Below are 17,089 nucleotides of genomic sequence, written 5' to 3' on the forward strand. Positions count from 1 at the left end.
GCTAGCTATTAAATAAAAATAACTACTTCAAGTAAGGAATTGCTGGCTACAGTTTCATTTTGGAGGAGGGGAAAGAAAAATTAATAAAAACATATGCAATGTCAACAGCAAGCTATGTTAGCTTAGATTATATTCAGTACTTCTAGGAGTCTCCGAAGTTTATGCCAGCATTTTATGCCTGCAGTAAACTCTCGATTAACTGGGATGTTTATTATCCGAGACGATCCATAGTGAAATCCATTTCGTGAATAATGTTTTTAATGTGCTGTAGACTAATTAAACCATGTTTTTACTTTGAATTTTGAAAATCATCCTACATAGTATTGAAAACTGCATGTCCTTAACCTACAAAACACAGGAATAATCCTGATCTACTGCAATCATATTATACCATCTTATCAAACATTGCATTTGATCTTTCTGCAATTAGAGAAAAAAATACGAGGAATTAAATCTCGATAGTTCCTTCCCTATAAAAAACCACATTTGTGGCTGCATATCCTGTTTTTACAATACTAATGAGTAAAGAGGTAATATTCATCTTCGACAAAGTTCCTATTTTTTTATTCCTGCACCTCGTTCTCAAAGTTCTGGTTTAGGTTCATGAATATTCAATTTACTCGTATCTACTGTATATTCTGCATACTGCAGATTTCTCCATCCATCTCTTAAGGGGATAAAATAGTCCCTCAAATTATGATGTAAGAAAATACTGAATTATATTAAAATATACTCGGTTATACAAAGTAATTATAAATATAATTTTCACACGCACAGAAAACCAACAAGCGGGAGAACATAATCAATAATCAACTGTAGCATATGACATAATATAGCCCTTCAACATGTTGTGCCCGCATGGAACGCTCCTGCCATCTAATGTTAAAACTTCGCATAAGATATCCCTATTTTCTGGGGACTAGAAATATTGTATTGTTTTTTTTACTTGGTTATTTAAAGATGCTGTATCAACTACCAGGTTATTTAGTGGTAATGGTATTTGTGATAACGAGATGGTATTTGGCGAGATGAAGCCGAAGATTCGCCATAGATTACCTGACATTCGCCTTACAGTTGGAAAAACCTCGGGGAAAGACCCAACCAGATGATCAGCCCAAGCGGGAATCGAACCCATGCCCGAGCACAACTCCGGATCAGCAGGCAAGCACTCAGCCGACTGAGCTACGCCAGTGGCTTTTTGTATTATGTCAGATTATTGTCGTATTGAGGGGTTATGAAATTTTACCCATATTTATGTTCTGAAAGTGAATATAGTATAAATAAGTATAAAACATGAAGTACTATGAAATAACATTTACTCACTATTTGGTTTTCTTTTTTTTTTTCTTCGGAGGAGGAAGCCCACAGGCAAGCACCACAGCAGGTTTATTGTGCAACCTCCTTATGTTGGAATGATTGTTGAAGTCCATTAGGATTGCTTCTTCCAAGTGCATGATTCACTGCATGATGTCATTGTATCGATTCAGCCACAGCATCCAGTTCTGACTGGAGACCTGATCCTCCACCTGCCTGTGATGTTATTCTGCAGCCTCCTCAGATTGATGGCATCTGTTCGCAATTCATGTGCCTGAATCTGCTCAACCAGAAGAACATGTCGCCATTGAATGTTAAATGTTATGTTTTATTTAACGACATTCGCAAATGCAGAGGTTATGTCAGCATCGCCGGATGTGCTGGAATTTTGTCCTGCAGGAGTTCTTTTGCATGCCAGTAAATGTACTGACATGAGCCTGTCGCATTTAAGCACACTTAAATGCCATCGACCTAGCCCGAGATCGAACCCGTAACCTTGGGCATAGAAGGCCAGCGCTATACCAACTCGCCAACCAGGTCGATGTCGCCATTGATTCCATGACTCAAGGCGCCATCTATCGAAGGGAGCTACACTTCCTCCGGTCACTCACAGCCCGCTTACTATAAAGCCCTTTATTGAATATGTGCAGCTCCTGCAGACGGAATCACGTTTGCCATGTCTTCCTGGTCAACCTGTAAACTATGGAGATGATTAATGGAAATGATATTAACCTTAATACTGGTGTAAGACAAGGATGTGGATTATCACCCATTCTCTTTATTATTTATATAAACCGAATAATTAAAGAGTGGAAGCAAACTCGCCATGGATATATACTTTAAATTGGATTCAATTCTCTTTGCAGATGATTTGGTATTATTAGCACTTTCAGAAGACGACCTCCAAAAGTCAATATATAATTTGCAGCAAGTAGCAGCCAATACAATATGGAAATTTCAACAGATAAAACAAAAATTATGGCATTCTGTGGGAAATACCCAATACAAAGTAAAATTTTTCTGGATAATAAAATATTATAAAGATGTAATAGACTGCCTCTGTGGTCTGTTGGTCAGCATGCTGGCTTACGGATCTGAGGGTCCCGGGTTCGATTCCCGGACTCTGCTCTCAGTGAATTTTTCTTGAATTACCTGGGTGTCTAGAGTCTGGGAATTTGTATGAATGTGTGTGTGCCAGGTTAATATTAATTAACCAATCATCAAAAATATAAAATATATCAGGACTGTCACTGGGGAGTTACCTGAACACACGTTTCAGCGTCACATCGTTGACAAGTAACTCCATCTGTTAGCACAACCATAAAGCATCTAATAGATGCTATAGAGTTACCAACAACGATTTTGTATATTTAATTGTATTCTTTATACGTCTTCACTAGTTCTAGTAGCATGTCTCTTTCATAATCTGTCATTGGTGGCATCTTCTTATCTTTCACGTCTTCACAATTATTTTACATTGAAATAATTAAAAAATGCTGCAACAATCGCTTAACATCTGCCGATGTTCAATTGTTTCACTGATTTGAGACTCAAAAGATGGCTTTTATTGTGGCAATGCCTACTCTACTTCAGCTGTTCATTAATTTAATTCGTTTAGAAGGCCATGATTGTGATTGCCAACATTAGAACAAGATCGTCAAATCTCGACTTACCAAAGTCAAATTCTCAGAAGTATTGTCTATGAATAGTACTTTTAACAAAGTTAAACTTTACTACGAAAGTCGACTTTGGGAAGCCTTCAGTCAAAGTCTCGTTCATGAATAAGACCCTAAACTACTTCAAAGTAGCAATGTCAACATCTTCTGCTGTTGTGGGATTAATTTTAACACTTGCTACACTGTCATCTATTTCCTTGCTTATGAATGTCTCAAGTGTTCATTGTGCAAACCCATACCTTTTAGACACTTAGTCTGCGTTAATCCCCCTATATAAATCACTAAATGCAGCTAATTTAGTCTCCAAACTGATTGTTTTCGTGTTACACCTGCCCAACTAACACTCAAATGTAAAAGATGCCAGGCGGTCAGGAAGACAATGGTAGGAACCATAAAGGTAAATCCTGTTAAGGTCACACGCCCTTGAAGCAGATAGAGTTGTATTGTAATACACTCCTTGCACAGAATACCAAGATTGGTGAATAAAAGTATGAAAAAGGTTAGACAAAATAACGGAAAAGTCTTTAAAAGCGCAATACCAAGTGGAAAATGAAATATTGAACATGAAAACCAAGTAAATTAAAAAATATACGAGGGGGATCCAGGAAATAACGACCGTTCGCGCATACCCGCCGCCACGCAGCTGACTCCCCTTCCTTGTTTGAAGGTCAACTGGCTTCCTTAAGATGTGTTCTCATAATGTTGTGAGTACTGGTTGCAACAAGTCGCCATTGTGAATTTTGTGTTACTTCAAAGTGAATGACGTGATTGATAATCCCGCCGACTGTGAGGTGAGGAGTGTGATTCGATTTTTGAATGCCCGACATTTGAAACCTGCAGAAATTTACCGGCAATTGAAAGAAGTGTATGGTGATACTGTAATGAATGAAAGAAATGTGAGAAAATGGTGCGAAATGTTCAACAATGGGCGAACAAATGTCCACAATGAAACTCGACCCGGACGCCCATCACTCATCACAGAAGACCTGGAGACTAAAGTGAATGACAGAATCTTGCAAGACAGGCGCACATCACTCGACGAATTGCATATTGCCTTTCCTGACATTTCTCGTTCTTTGCTTGGTGAAATTGTGTCGCAACATCTTGGCTGCCACAAAATCTGTACACGATGGGTTCCACGGCAACTGAGTGACCAACACAAAACTCAGAGAATGGCCTCAGCATTGACATTCTTGATGCGATATCACATAGATGGAGACGCCTTTCTTGATCAAATTGTGACTGGTGATGAGACCTGGGTGTCTCGCAACACCCCAGAGACCAAGCGCCAATCACGTCAGTGGCATCATCCCTCATCACCCAAGAAACCGAGAAAATTCAAACAGACTCTCTCAACACAAAAAGTCATGGCTACTGTCTTTTGGGATCGCAAAGGTGTTCTTTTGCTGGATTTCATGCCAAAAGGCACTACGATCAATGCAAATCGTTATTGTGAGACTTTACGAAAACTACGGCGAGCCATGCAAAGCAAGAGGCGAGGAATGCTTTCGAGAGGAGTTGTGCTTCTTCACGACAACGCCCGCCCGCACACTGCTGCTTCAACTCGAGAATTGCTGGATCAATTCGGTTGGGAAATCTTTGATCATCCGCCCTATAGTCCAGACCTTGCTCCTAGCGATTTTCACCTTTTCACTAAGCTGAAAGACTTTCTGGGTGGTACGCGTTTTGGAAGTGATGAAGAGTTGAAGAAGACAGTGAACACCTGGCTTAATGAACTGGCGGCAGAGGAGTATAACACGGGAATTCTAAAGCTAGTGAACAGATACGACAAATGTTTAAATGTAGGTGGTGATTATGTAGAGAAGTAAAGGAAGCTTCGGTTATGTAACAGACTTTGTTTTTTCAAATAAAAATATATTTTTTTAATTATTACAACAAAACGGTCGTTATTTCCTGGATCCCCCTCGTATGTATATTACTATGTATTGATTGTTCTAGCGATGTTTCTCGAAAATATGACTATCGTTTTAATGATGGATAAAATATATTGAAAGTATGGAAAATACTCCAGGACCAATAAAATTTGTCATTATAACAGGGTTTATTATTACATCGGTTTTTGCTGTATGGAGGTTCGACTGTACCATAATCTGAAATGTTACTGTATAATCTTAACATTGCACATGGTTTATGAAAATTAAAACTGGCTCCCATCTGAAATTATGCAGTATAGTTTAACTAATACTAGAGTATGGTCACATATCGCTATTTTTGCTGCACAATTTCTGTACTGCAGTTGTAAAATTTGCGAGTCATGTTAAACACAAGTGAGAAATAGCATGCTAATTTTCATGTTGTCCAACCCCGAAGACTTCAAAAGTTGCGACAGGAGGTTAGAGATCAGCATAATATGAAGAAAATTTTGGCTAAATATGAAATATTTCAATGCTAAAATATTTCCTAAACTGTTTGGAGCAGTAATCTATGTGAAGGTTAATTTATGATCCTATGGAATTATCGGTTACGGTTACCATTGGTTATTAATGGAGAAAAATTCGCCACTGGGGGAAAGTACCAAAGGAGAAAGATTCGAATTCAGTGTTGTAGATTCAGCCTTGACGTAGCTCAGTGGTTAGAGCATCCAGTCCGTAGAACTGGGGGTCCTGGGTTCGCTCCCCGGTTTCATATCGAATTTTTCTCCATTAATAACCAATGTTTGGAGCAGGTTTACATCATTATTTACAAAGTAAACCTTTTAGATCAGTAGTAGTTTTGTCTATATTTAATTTGCTATCAAATAAAATACAATGAATTTGCATAGTTAAAAGTTTTATGAGCATCGTTAGATCCTTTTCTGAGTACAAGAACCAGGTAATTAAATTTTTTACATTGAAGGAACCGTTTGTTGGCTGGGCTCACAACGGGTTACAATGCAACACAGGTAATTTTTGTTTGTCTTTTATGGCAAAAAAAATTACAACTTTATCAGTTAATATTGTTTTGTATCAGGAAATACGAGCTTTAAGGGCAGGAAAGTGTTGCAGGAGCATTATATCGAGGTTTAAGGCCCATTCACAATGAAAATTAAACATAACCGTAACATAAACACAGAAGTTTGCGCTCAGGCTACCAAATGGGATCATTCACAATGATTCACATAAGCATTGACATAAACATTATTATTATTATTATTATTATTATTATTATTATTATTATTATTATTATTGTATCTCCAATGGGGGTAGCCCTATTTTACATATGTATGCTAGGGCTATAGTTTTACACACAAATAGGCCTAAGCATAAAACAAATTGAAAAGAAAAATAAATCAGCTTACACAATGGAAACAAAACCTAAACAATCCGTAATTTAAACATTGCAATTGCAAATCAAACATCAGGCATTGATTGAGACACACAGAAAACAGTTACAACACACAAACATAACATTTCGTATAGCGGTACTCTATAACACAATTAAGCAACTTTCCCTAACATACATCATAAATTAATACACAATAGTCACACAAACACAATCAAGCATCCCATAACTATGACTCACACAACAAATCAAGCATCCTCCACAACACATACACTTCAACACGATAACCACACTTTTAAAAGTTACAAACCTGGCTGCATAGGACATTACCGTAAGACGTTGACATGAAAGTTTGCAAACTCCAAACTTTCATGCTTATGCTTGCGTGATTTGCAAACAGAACACAATCGTGGCGTGCTGAAGTATACAACAGGATATGAGGAAATGGCGTCGTTGTTATGTTTCCATGGTTACCAAATATGTTTGTGGTTATGTTTATGTTCCCATCGTGAATGATGGTATGACTTCTTGATTTTACTGTAACGTTTATATTTTTAAGTTAACGCTTACGTTATGTTTAATTTTCATTGTGAATGAGCCTTTACTGTATGGAGTTTACAAACAACATTTTTTGAGAACTATAATAAACGAGATTAAAAATAATTTTTACAGCAAGATTTATTTTATTTTTCGCAGTTCTGTACTGTATTGGGTCTGAAGATTGTTTTTAAGGAGTCTTGTGAATTTTACATTATACTAGCAATTTCTGCTAAAGCCAACTACCATTTATTTTTTGTTGTGGCAAATGGCACTTAAAAATTCACAAAGACTGTTTATGTTCAAATACATCTATTATTTATTTTTCTGTTTCAGTTAGGTGTTTTTTAAATTGGTTATTTTACAGTGCTTTATTCACTGCTATGATTATCTAGCATCTGATTGAGATGAAGGTGATAATGCTAGTGAGATGAGTCTAGGATTCAGTACCGAGAGTTATCCAGCATTTGCTCTTAATGGGTTGAGGGCAAACCCTAGAAAAAACCTCAACTTGGTAGCTTGTCCCAACCAGGGTTTGAACCCGGGCCTGCTTGTTTCATGGTCAGATATGCTGTTACTCCACAGCAGTGGCCAATTATAGTTGACATTTTTATTATGAAAAGATGAAAAATGCCAGTGTACTGCAGTGATAACTAACAGCACAATTGTCATAAGCAATGTTAGCAACTGAAAGTAAAACAGATTTTATCATCACATACCTATACTGTTTACAGTGTACGAGGGTCAATTCATAAATAATGCACAGGTTGGCAGAACTGTGAAGTGGATGACGTAACGTCATTGAAAATTATGTCAGTTGCAGTTGAAGGATTGAGGAAGAAGTACTGTGTTTGTTTTGTCTATAGCATACTCTGTGTTTTGGTAACGAGAGCTAGAAATGGAGCCTACATGTGTCTCGGGTACTGCTGTATTTCACTGTGGCACTGCTAATACTGGTGACAGACTACAGTCGCTAATCGCGATCAGCATTATCGTGATTAGCTCCGATCGCGATTACCGAAAATGTGGTGACACACTAGGTCACGCTTGGTCCCGTGTGGTTAACAGCTGAATTACCATAGAGGAAACAATTTTGTCTATGTACATATGTATATGTTTCCCTTCTGGACAACACCCAAAGTTCATACTTTCTTTTGGTGTTTTTTTTTTTTTTTTTGCAGAGTGATAAGGGAATTTATTTGTTAAAATTGTTATATGCTTTACAATGTAAACTGATACATTTTATATCATTACTATCTATATTATTTTGAAAAGAGATTTTATAACCTATAAAATTTATATAATCATGCCAAAAATTTATATTATTTTGTAATAAAACATATTTTTAAAATCAACCCTAACCTCAACGATAGCTTCGTAATGGAGACTGAAATTGAAAATCTGAAAAAGAAACCAGTTCCAGTTTGTAATCCATTATTTATTGAAATGAAACATCTTTTAGCAGTCTTCTATTGTCTCTCTCTCTCTCTCTCTCTCTCTCTCTCTCTATATATATATATATATATATATATATATATATATATATATATACATACATAAAATTCGTCTGTCATTTGTTAATATATTTCTTATTACTTTTCTCACATGTGCATTAAATTTCTCCACTGCGTCTAATAGGAGCCAAATTAATTTTCTAGCCATTCATTTTCGTTTCTATTTCATATAATACAATGGAAGGGGTAACAAAATTCCACAGCAGAAGCTATCACGACTTCCTAAATAATATAAATCAAGGTCATTCGAAACCAAAGATTACTACAATGTTACTTTCGTCCACTGGGCCGTGCCTCAGCGCAATTATCTTGTTCTGGAAACAGGATTTAGCTCCTGATCGCGATCGGGATGGTGACACACTACAAACCCGATCATGATTAGGTCGATAATCGCGATTAGTGACTTTAGTCTGTCACCAGTATAAGAGCGCTGTACAAGCCAATTTGGCCACTCTATAATCTCTCTTTTAACACGTTGGTTCATACTGATTGTCATTTTATGGTGATGGTTGCCTTGTAACCACAGAAGAACAAACCAAAGAGCACAGGATAATTAGAATAATATTGCTGCTACAGCAACTCTTTGACCATAATATAGAATGGTAATCGATCAGACCCAGTTGTACTATCAATATTTAGCGCGACACACTAGTGCACACTATCTGTTGCAATAGAGAACCTCAGAGACGAAACTATAACGTAGCTGTGTAACAGTTGTGCTATTATACACGACATATGTAGTGATTATCAGTAAGGAATTCACACACGGCTTATAAACGAGCTATTCATTGTGTAAGTACAGTAGAACTTGGTTATAACAACATCCAAGGGACCTTGAAAATGATGTTGTTATAAACGAGTGTCGTAGTAACCGAGATTCATATTATCAGTCTAGTGAGGTGGAAAATGAAAAATAATAAACATAATTAGGCTTATTTTACATTTATGTATTCACTTTTAAGCATACCATGAACACAGTAAAATACATGCACAATTATAAATACAGTATTCTGTATTAAAACAGTTTGTTCATTACTCACCAAACTTATTTACTGAGGAGTGAAGTAATCAGTCATTTTACTCTGTTGTCTCCTACTTGCCCAATATACGCTTTCTAAATTAAATTCTATGTTCATTTTTTCAGTTGCAATTTCACTGCTCCTTCTCCTAGCTTCATACTCCCTCCTCTAGCTTCATAGAAATGTTCACAAAGTGTCACTCTCTTCTTTTAATGGCCATACTGCGTTAAAATGCGTGCACTTAGTGAAATCTTCCTGTTGAAACTGACTGCATGCATGTACCATTAATACCGCATGAATTTGGGCAGGTTGCAATGGGATGGGGAATCTGCCTGCATTCCAGAGGTCTATGATAGAAGGGAACAGTAAAGGATTTGCCAGATTTCAGCAAAAATTTCTTAAAATACTTTGGTTTTTAGAAAATTGTATTCTAAACTGAGGTTGAAAATGACGTTATAAGCGAGGTAGATGCATATACGTTTGTCGTATTAAGCAAGGTAGGAAAGCATATGTCTTATGGGGAATTAGTTGGGACCACAGAATATTTGACGTTATAGGCAAGGTGTCTCACAAAACGAGGTCGCTATAACGAAGTTCTACTGTATAAGACAGTTAAACGTCTGTGTAAGAGTTTTTATTGGAAGAGCATTATTATTTAATGGAATTGTCCCTGTTATGTGCACACCATGTAGACATATGCATATTAGTCTTTCCAGTCCTCATTGCTTCTTCACTTGTTTACAAACTTACCCGAGTTGTTTAGTGATTATCCCAGTGTGAAGGGAAGTGAACTACTATGTGCATATTTAAGATGACAACATTTTGAATATTATTATGATGTACCGAAGTACATATGATACTTCCGTGCAGGAATTCTGCATTACCATGTGATGAAGGATGGGTAGAACAGAGAAAAATTCTCTCCGGCACCGGGACTCGAACCCAGGTTTTCAGCTCTACGTGCTGATGCTTTATCCACTAAGCCACACTGGATTCCAGTTCCAATGCTGGATTAAATCTGTCTCAATTTAAGTTCTACCTCTCAGTTTCCCTTTGGTGGCCTACCCTCATGTATTGTGTCACAGTGATACAATGTCCAACACACTATGTACTGAGGTGCACTCATTACGAGTGACTAAGTGGCCGGGATCCAAAGGGAAACTGGGAAGTAGAACTTAAACTGAGAAGGATTCAATCTGGCATCGGAACTGGAATCCGGTGTGGCTCACAAGCAAACGTTCTGATGGGGGCAGATAAAAAAGTTATTTTTTATTCTTCCACCATGTTAATAATGTCAAAAGAAGTGCTTATACAAATTTTGGCCACTCGACCGCAATTACGAGGGCTGTAAAAAAATTAATTCGCCAGGGGCCCGTTAACAGAAAGAAAAAGCACAATTTCATTGGATAAATTTATAGAATGGACACAGCTTGTTGAGCTATTTTTCAACATATTTTCCATCAGAATTGAGACTTTTCTCATATCATGGGATCGACAGAGAGAGGCGCAGACGCAGTCAAACGCTGGTTCCGGACTGAGGTGGCTTACTTCTACGACACAAAAATTGATCCCATGGTATGACAAATGTCTCAATTCCAGTGGGGGATATGTTGACAGATAGCGCAACAATTGCTGTATCTGTCCATATATAAACGGCTCCAGGGAAAATTACTTTCTGGACGGCTTCGTAATTGCGGTCGAGTGGCCAAAATTTGTATAAGCACTTCTTTTGACATTATTAACATGGTGGAAGAAAAAAATTTAACTTTTTTATCTGCCCCCATCAGAACGTTTGCTTGTCAGTGGATAAGGCTTCAGCATATAGAGCTGAAAACCCGGATTCGAGTCCCAGTGCCAGAGAGAATTTTTCTGTTTTACCCATCATTCAACATTTTGAATGCAAAATGAGATAAATTCTTCATAATTGTATAACAGTGATATATTGTTACATTAGCTGATTGGTGCAAGCAAGCTTGATTTCACCATTGCAGCAACGTTTGGTTGTGAATTTATAACTGTGAAGTTACTTGGGAAATAATTGCAGAGTACAGTGCATGAATGGTAGTAGATTAAATAAGAAGCCTGTATTGCCAGTATTACTTGTAAAGTCTGCTGCTTTATATGTATGTTATAAAATTTTTTAATTGTCAGACTCTGAAAGTACCAAAAATAAACCATTGATTTCATTAATGAAGTAAAATATTAAACTTCCTGTATTTGATCATTTTTCAGAGAGTTGCAAAGGTGTTCCTATGTGTTGAAGTGTTAAAGGAGAAAATTTTCTGTACTTCAGAACCCCTGCTATTACTACAGTAAACTGAATAGTACAATGGTGAGTGAAGGAAAATTTGAGAGAGAAAGAGGGGGGGAGAGGGAAATGAAATAGAAAAACAGAAAGTAAAGGATAGAGAGAGATATATATAAGATATTCTTGTAATGACTTCCATTGGAAAAGAAGTAGGGGAGTAGTGGGTACAGTGAGACACAAAATATTAAGACATATGTATGCAAGTGATAATTCAAGTATTTTTAAAATCAAGTGCAATAAAAATAGACATTAAAACATGGAGTCCAGATATGGAGGGTAGCTGCGAATATATTGAATAAGCAGTCGTGGACAGCCGATAAGGGGTGGTCCTCCAGCTTGGGGGTTGGGCGAAGGGCTAACAACCCATCACCGTAAAAAACAGCTTGTTACGTATCCCTAGAATAAGATCGGTTTGGAAGTAAATCCCGAAAAGACAAAGTATATGATTATGTCTCGTGACCAGAATATTGTACGAAATGGAAATATAAAAATTGGAGATTTATCCTTCGAAGAGGTGGAAAAATTCAAATATCTTGGAGCAACAGTAACAAATATAAATGACACTCGGGAGGAAATTAAACGCAGAATAAATATGGGAAATGCGTGTTATTATTCGGTTGAGAAGCTCTTATCATCCAGTCTGCTGTCCAAAAATCTGAAAGTTAGAATTTATAAAACAGTTATATTACTGGTTCTTCTGTATGGTTGTGAAACTTGGACTCTCACTCTGAGAGAGGAACATAGGTTCAGGGTGTTTGAGAATAAGGTGCTAAGGAAAATATTTGGGGCTAAGCGGGATGAAGTTACAGGAGAATGGAGAAAGTTACACAACACAGAACTGCACGCATTGTATTCTTCACCTGACATAATTAGGAACATTAAATCCAGACGTTTGAGATGGGCAGGGCATGTAGCACGTATGGGCGAATCCAGAAATGCATATGGAGTGTTAGTTGGGAGACCGGAGGGAAAAAGACCTTTAGGGAGGCCGAGACGTAGATGGGAGGATAATATTAAAATGGATTTGAGGGAGGTGGGGTATGATGATAGAGACTGGATTAATCTTGCACAGGATAGGGACCGCTGGCGGGCTTATGTGAGGGCGGCAATGAACCTTCGGGTTTCTTAAAAGCCATTTGTAAGTAAGTAAGTAAGTAAGTATAATAATACATAAACAAAAATGTTAATAGATAAAGGACATAATATACAATACGTGTTTGTCAAAAAAATGCAAATGTCTCACTGTTCCCATTCAGGAGGGTACAGTGAGACACTACAGTGTCTATTAACGGACATTGAAATAATTTACATTTATTTCAGAAGAAAGGAAAGCTTGCTGTCTCTTTATCTCGACATGTTCTGTAGGCTTATTTAGAATCATTTTGATGTCTGACGAAACATCTGGAACATTTGGAAAAATGAATTTTTCATGACATTTCAAACTTTTGCGAAAAAATGAAATGAATTTTTGGTGACAACAAAGCTTATAATTATAAGAATTTAATGTAATTATTTATTATTTTTTAACATTTTCGTAAATTTTGTGAATAATTTTTTTATTTATGAAACCATTAAAATGTAATGTACCCATTATTTTAAGCTAAAGTTCCTAAATTGGTTACTAGTATGTTCATTTTTAATGTTAGTTACTAGTAAATGTAATATAATTACAGTTTGTTTTTGCAAATCATTGGTACGTGGGAACAGTGAGACGTCTCAGTGTACCCTTCAATGGCATGTCTCACTGTTCCCTTTACACATAGTTAATTTAAAAATGACGCCATCACTTCAAAATTAAAACAAGAAAGACGAAACTTTGCCAAACATAATCTCAAATACCATAGTATTAGGTAACAAAACATTCATATTTATAGCTCATTTGTATATCCAATATAACCTTCATTAAACACAAGCCAAAATTTTACTTCTAGAGTGAAAAATTACGAATTATTTTTTCATCACTCACCTTTATAACTAGAATCAAATCGAGTATGAAAATACTGTTACTTTACTCATGCAACATACAACTCCACTGTTACCAACATCTCAACATCAAAATTTACCATCTAATAAAATATGTCTCACTGTTCTCCCTGTCTTACTGTACCCACTTCTCCCCTAAACTGGGTTGCAATAAAAGAATGAAGTTACGTTATAAATATACAGGGTTCCCACAAATGAGCTTTCCAGTTTCTAACACATGGAACTTAAGTTTAATAAACCTCAGACACATGAAACTCCCAGTATCTCTTAACATATTGTGGTTGTGATTCATTTACCATTGTGAACCAGTTTGGAAATAGGTGCAGGAATAGTAATTGTTCTGTTAGAACAGAGATCTGCTTTATATAATTATACAATCTAAAATCCTAGTTTGGATGTTATATTTTATTCTGTAAGTGTTGTCTTTTCTTGATGTTTTTGTTATTGATCAGTTTTACAATAAAATCAAAGGTATCAAAAGATGGTCTTGTCAATGTTTTAAATTTTTGTCTTCACATTAAAATGCCTGGAAAAATTCTGTGGTGGTATTTTCCTTGTCCATAAAAGCATCTTATCCTCTGATTGAGGTTCTGGCTGATACGTACATCTACTCGTATTATCAGGCAGTACATCTCACTTGACGATATGTGTCAGAGGAAGAACAATTGTTTGTATGCATCTGAAGTCTGGCTAGTGTAATATGTAGCTAGTCAGCGATGTATGCAATGGAGGGGGAAAGGAACTGGCCACCCTACCCTATTATCTCCTGGCCTAGTTGCCTCGTAAGTGGTGCCTTCTTGGTATCACTTGTGAGGTTCAGACCTGTCTTCGGACAGTTGACTAAACAACAATAGCATCTTCTTAGTCATAGCTGCTACTAAGGTACAACAAACAGAAATGCTTACTTTTAGAAACAAGCACTTATTTCGGTACAAGCAACAATGCTTTTGCTTTGAGAAAAAGTACTTGTATTGGTCTGTGTGTTGGTATTGATATCAACCCCATAGTCATTCTCTCTCTCTCTCTCTCTCTCTCTCTCTAATTTTCGTGTATAAAATTTATTATTTATAACAGCAAATGAATGTGGACTTTGCGGCTTGGGAGACTGGTTTCCAGAAAGTGGTTATTGTATCTCCCTCATCCCCTCTCCCCCCTAAAAAAAGAGTAAATTTTGTAATGTACAGAGCAAGTGGTTAGAATGTATTATGAGAATCATTTTATAAATAATGCACAGGTTGGCAGAATTGCGAAGCGGATGACACAACACAAATGAAAATTACGTCAGTTGCAGTTGAAAGATTGAAGAAGGAGCACGTGTGTTCGTTTCGTCCATAACATACTCTGTGTTCAGGTAACGAGAGCTAGAAATGGAGCCTACATGTGTCTCGGGTACTGTGACGATTGAAGACCAAAGATCGAATTTTCATGTGGTAAAACCTCACAGAAATCCACAGCGGAATGTCGGTTGCGGTGAGCTTACAGTGGATTGTACTACAGTTTCTCGTTGGGCTGTTCGTTTTCGTGTTAGTTTAGACTATGATGCAAGACCATGAAGGCCGAAAACATCAACATATGAAGAAAGTGTGGAACTTGTGACAGATGCTCTTCAAGAAGATCGTCGAGCGACATGTGAGGAACTTTCAGAAGTTACAGCGATTTCATCAAATTCAGTATTCTGTATTTTGACAAAGAATTTGAAGACGAGAAAAATTTCTGCGCAATGGGTCCCTCTCTGCTTGACTGGGTAACAGAAGTAGAAACACCTGGACATTGTGAACTTGCTGACAGGATCATCATGAAGACGAATAGCCCAATGAGAAACTGTATTATGGTCCATTGTAATCTTAGCATGTAGGCTTTCACGACTGGTAGTTGAAGTGGAGCTTCCAGGCTGAGATGCCGTGGTCTACTGATGTAGATATTCGCGACAATGGAACAAAATCACCAGTCCAAGGCCACCGAGATCCAGCGAGTGCGGACTGGCACGACAGCAGTACGCCATGACCAGCCCAAGGCCACTGAGATCCAGCAGGTGTGGACTGCCATGAAAACGGAACGCCATGACCAGCCCAAGCCACCGAGATCTAAAGGGTTCGGACCGCCGCGACAACGGAATACCAAGGCCAATCCCTGGCACTATAAACGACAGGCAACCAGTCAGTGTATCAGTTGCCACAGGCACCCCTAGCAGAAGACTTCAACTTAGGTTACCTAACCACTGAAGATATCTGCTGCAGTAGTAGACGAAACGTCTGGGAATATCTACACCAGTAGACCACTGCATCTTAGCCCGGAAACTGCATTTCAATGATTCTTAAATGTTTCACATCTACTGCTTTACTACACAGTACAATATACTCGTATATTATTTTATATATTATTTTAATGTACCGAAGTACATATGATATTTCCATGCAGATATTCTGCGTCATCATACTAGTCACTCATAACGAGTGCACCTCAGCACATGTGTGGACTTCGGTCCTACGTTCATAGACATCTATGACGTAGTGCAGAGGGCGGCCACTAGAGGGAACCCAAGAGTTGGAGCTTAATCTGAGACGATTCTATCCGACGCCGGGGTTGTATCTGGTGTGGCTTAGTGGATAAAGCATCAGCATGTAGAGCTGAAAACCCGGGTTCAAATCCCGGCGCCGGAGAGAATTTTTCTCCGTTCCATTACTCTTTCATTGTACACAGTACAAATTATGGTCCATGTCTATATAATTCGATAATAAAATTTCATCCAGAATTGACTACTTTAAGCAATGAAATTTTCAGATCCAGAATATAAAAATTTATATGACAGACTTCCCTGTATTTATATTATGTACCATGTATTGTAAAACAAGTTTATTTCTATCCTAAGTATATTTTTTCTATTTTATCTTGGTTACTATATCAACATGACCTGCACTAATTATACTGCTAATAATAATTTAATATTAATCCACCAATCTCAACATCATCTCTTTTTTCACTCAGTTATTACTAGTATTATTATTATTTACTAATTTTATTATCATCTTTATGTGAGCTTTTTCTTAAGTATTTTGTCTACAAAGTATGTATATCTATGTAACGGAACTGTCCCCGAACACGAGCTTTGCTCTTTTGGGGTATTTTAATGTAACGTTTTTTATGTATATGTTATTATTAAATAAAATCTAAATCTAAATGGTCCAATGTAAGTCCACCACAAACTCGACTCAAAGTACTGTATAAGTGTGGATGTCTGTGGGGTGAGAGGGGGGTTGCTACGTAAAGATTCGATCTTTGATCTTCAATCGTCACAGTACCCGAGACACATGTAGGCTCCATTTCCAGCTCTCATTACCTAAACACACAGTATGCTATAGACGAAACACGCATACATGCTTCTTCCTCAGTCCTTCAACTGCAACTGACGTAATTTTCATTAGTGTTGCATCATCCACTTCACAGTTCTACCAACCT

This window comes from Periplaneta americana, chromosome 14 (genome assembly GCF_040183065.1).
Source record: "Periplaneta americana isolate PAMFEO1 chromosome 14, P.americana_PAMFEO1_priV1, whole genome shotgun sequence".
In the NCBI taxonomy this organism is placed as follows: Eukaryota; Metazoa; Arthropoda; class Insecta; order Blattodea; family Blattidae; genus Periplaneta; species Periplaneta americana.